The following is a 4,145-nucleotide window of genomic DNA, read 5'->3' on the forward strand; positions in this document are numbered from 1 at the left end:
TCAACCAATCACAACCCACCACGTATCATCTTTTGGAACATTCTTGAGTATCATCATCTTCTAGGCATACTTCGATTAACATGACACAACAAAGGAATCAATATGGTGCATCATGTACCAAGATGGTCCATGTAACACCAATTGATTCGGGCTAATCAGTTAAGATATAAAAAACGTTAATTTTTTTATAGAAGATTATTTAGGATAAATAATTTTAACCAAATTAATTGTTAGGGTCAATAATTGTAACTTATTTGACGTAATAAAGAAGAATTATATGAATATTATGTGTTTCATGATTATTATATAAATATATTAAAAGAGGGTTCCCAATTGAACAATACTTCCTGTTGATTGGACCAAACTTTATTTTTCCGTTTGGGTTTTAAATTTTTTTTATATACGTGTCACCCACTGCTCCAAAAAAGTATGCGTCTCACCACCCACCGATTTCTCCTCCAATGAGATTGTTCCACCATGTGTGGTCACTTCGATGGTTCCCACCGCTACAATATGAGCGACTTCTCCCTTAATATGCCTACAACCGCTTCTTCTTCCAATAACAAACCACTGCTATGACATCCACCACCATATGATGCGGAAGAACCCAACACCGATCCATCTTACTTTAACCCTCAACCGATTGATTTGCTCTTTAGAATCTCGACTTTTTTCATTATCTATTGATTCCTCTCCATCTAACCTTTCCCACATCCTCTTTCACAACCCTTTCGATCTCCCTACTATCGAACCCGATTTCATTTAACAACATCATCGAATCCTACACAGAATGCACACGAACATTGGTTGACTAAAGATCCAAAATCGCTTGAGGTAAGGTCCTTCAACCGTATTTCTATTAACATCCACTAATCCATCTTTCTATTTGTTTCTTTGTTACAGTTTCTTTTCGCCCTTCCTCTCTTCCAATGGCTTCGCCGATTCAGCTTCGATCAGACCAAGGCCACATAAGCTATCATTCGTTTCTTCCTGTAACAGAAATTCGATCAGACCAGGGACACATAAGATATTGTTAGGGTTGATTTTTGGGTTTATCATGTGGTTTCAAGTGTACATATGTTTAATCAGTCAGGTACTGTCGATTTACTTTCTCAGCTTTGTTTTACCTTCATATTTTAGAATTGTTTACCAATCTTCTTCCTCATGTTTGAAACTTATGTTGTGTTGCTCATCACAACTTCATTTGCCCTAATTACCATATTTTATGCCCCCCTAGTTCATAACCTTACAAAGTCAAAGAAGTGTAAACGAAAACTTATTACCAACTGTAGTTGACAATGTTTCATAAAGACCACACATGTAGCCCTGAACAAACAAAACTAACTTCAAAAACTATGATATAACACACCTGATCTGAGTTTCATCTTCAATTTGAATATGAAACAATTAACAAAAACTTCAGAATGAATAACATATGCACACAGTAAAAACAGTTATCCGGTTTCAAGCCATTGGCTAAAAAATATTCAAACTATGGTTGATTGGTTGGTATATCAACAACCTTGCCAAACTAATTCTTTAGAATGTTAAAAGTAAGAGGTTCAGTATTATGCTTCCAACATTTGTTTTACTGAGAATCTAACAGGATATTAAAAAAAATCGGTAAACATGATTTGTTTTCACAAAAAAAAAAAACATAAATTGTTGTTGCTCTAAGAAGGGCATTTTTGGAACTTATTTACAAATTGACTATCATGAATTGATAAGGAATGGATGGTTTACAAATGCAAAGAGCACTAACGAAGTGCAATTCCTCTAAAAGCATGGTTGAAACATCTCAAATTGGACTTTGCACCATTTTAAATGTTTCAAAGATCATTCCAATGGTAACATCATTGGAAGGGCACTGGAATTGTGATACATGAAAATGATTTGGATATGTGACTATTTATGAGAATTTCTATGCATCCTGGTAATTAATTTTTCCTTAATTTTCTATTATTTTAACTGACATTTTTTTTTTCAAATTAAATTTGCCTTTTTTTCGCAGACAAACACCTTCAAATTTTTCATCACTTCCAGAAATGCACTCATATGGAAAGTCGGTTAATGGATTTGTGCCACACAATCCGTTAATGCAAGTGATGCAAGGAACTATTTGTTTAAACATTAAGTTGTATATTTAAATTTGATGGTCTTTTTTTGGGGAATATTTGCTAATTTTTGTATAAACGATAGGTGAATTTGAGTTCTTATAGTTATTTTTATGGAACCAAACAAGATATTAGTTCTAGGCTTCCATTTGATGCTGGATTTGAGGTATATAATAATATTTTTTGAAAAAAAATGTTTTTAGGCCAAGTTCTGTAAAAACCATTATAGTTTAATTTTTTCCCATTTTAACCAACAAAAGACCATTTCTCTGAAATTTTAATTCTATAAATACCTCTATAGTTTTGTAATCTGTTAACATAATTTTGTTACGATTCAACCATAAAAACTTGAAATTTTGTGGTTAAAGAAAAAAACATTATTTTCAGTTGTTAAATAGAAATTAAAAATTAAAAATAAACACAATCTATATTGCTTTTTACGGAATTTGGCCACTCCATTTTAATATCAATCATTGTGCTTCGTTGAATTTTATAAACCATACCCTATTACATAAGCTTTGTATGGTTGCATTATTGGTTACACTGAATCACAACTTCTTATTTACTAATTAATCGCTTGATTTATTATTACCATCTAGGTGCTTAAAGAAACATTTGATATATTCTGCAAGAAGGGTGTTTCTGGAAGTTCAAGTGAATAATTATTGGCTACATTTTGTGATAGTATTCCTTAGGGATGACAAGGTATGTTGTATTATATAAGACTAAATGTTGGGGTGCAAAGTTCTTCATTCATGACATTGTAAATGTTTGATTTTTGTAAAACCCACTTGCATGTGGTGCTTTAGCTTTTAGACCCATTTGGTAGTTAGAGTGAGAGAGAGACATGTAAACACCTCTATAAATAGTGGGTTTGTCCACTTGTAGAGGTGTGCTTGAGAGATGTAGAAGTGAGTGTGTAAGTGTGTGTTAATTATGTAGTCTAGATCTAGATCTTTTTTGTAACACCATATACATTCAATATATCTCTTAAACACCCAAGTCATCATGTTCAATTGTGCAAGCTTAAATTCCGCATGCCAAACCATGTTCTTTGTCACTACATTTGGTATCAGAGCGGGTCTTCAAGATCAAGGTGATATTTGAAGAACGATTCTCGGTTTGGCAAATTTTTGTCGCAATTTGATCAATTTTGGTGATTCTCTCTCTATGATCTCTCGTAATATTTGAATTCTTGCATAACGTTCTTGAATTTTTGATCGATTTGCTTCATTGGATCTAATTTGTTTCAACCCATAGTTGATCTAATTATTTTTGTTTAGATCAAAACCAAAATCAAAATCTTATTCTATTTTTCTGAAATCATTTTTTTGTTATTGTTTTGAAAAAAATCAATAACAAAATATTTTGATTTTCAATACTCTTAAACATTGTTCGTATGATGAATAGTTCGAAGCCCAGCCCAACAACAATTGTTTACTGTTCATCATTCAGTTTGTTATTCGAAGCCCAATCCGTGATAATGAATCTGATCAAAGCCCAAGTAATTGATTCAATTTCTTCTGATTTGTTTCCAAAAACCAATTTGTATTTCGCTTATTTAAGTTCATAGATCATTACGTTCTGAGTTCTTTGATGCTTGAGTATCATCAATTCAACAACCAGAATTCTTCTTGGATTTTAAATCGTTCACGACATATGTTTAATTTTTCGATCGCAAAGTTGTTTGTATGAAAACGTGGAGAATATTTCTCAAATCGGTTCCTCACAGAAGTCAATTAGTCAAAATTGAGGAAGATGTTGGAAATTAATTGTTGAAATTGATGATTCCTTATTCGGAAATTACGAACGAATTCAATGATTGTCGAAATTCGTTGGTTGTGAGTGATTTATGAAAACTGATGAAGAACAAATGAAGTATCGATTTTCGGTTCCTATGATTTTTCTTGATGTTCGTTCAAGAACAGATGAAGAACAGTGCTAAAACTACATTTTGATATGATATTTGGCATTAGAGACATCGATTTCATGCTTATTTGCAGTTTATATCGAAAAGTCAATACACAAAAA

The 4,145-nt window shown here is 32.3% G+C and overlaps 1 long non-coding RNA gene across 2 annotated transcripts; it reads left to right on the forward strand.

Annotated features, from left to right (window-relative positions):
• The first annotated feature begins 460 nt into the window (after positions 1 to 460).
• On the forward strand, positions 461 to 3,130 carry LOC145017536 (uncharacterized). 2 transcript variants are annotated; one of them, XR_013666557.1, is made up of 3 exons: positions 461 to 1,093; positions 2,012 to 2,280; positions 2,714 to 3,130. It is a non-coding gene; the product is annotated as an uncharacterized LOC145017536 (long non-coding RNA). The 2 variants fall into 2 exon arrangements; XR_013666556.1 differs by having other exon boundaries at positions 472 to 834; positions 904 to 1,093; positions 2,012 to 3,130.
• The last annotated feature ends 1,015 nt before the right edge of the window (positions 3,131 to 4,145 follow it).

Source organism: Lactuca saligna, chromosome 9, assembly GCF_052625555.1.
Source record: "Lactuca saligna cultivar CGN05327 chromosome 9, ASM5262555v1, whole genome shotgun sequence".
NCBI lineage: Eukaryota > Viridiplantae > Streptophyta > Magnoliopsida > Asterales > Asteraceae > Lactuca > Lactuca saligna.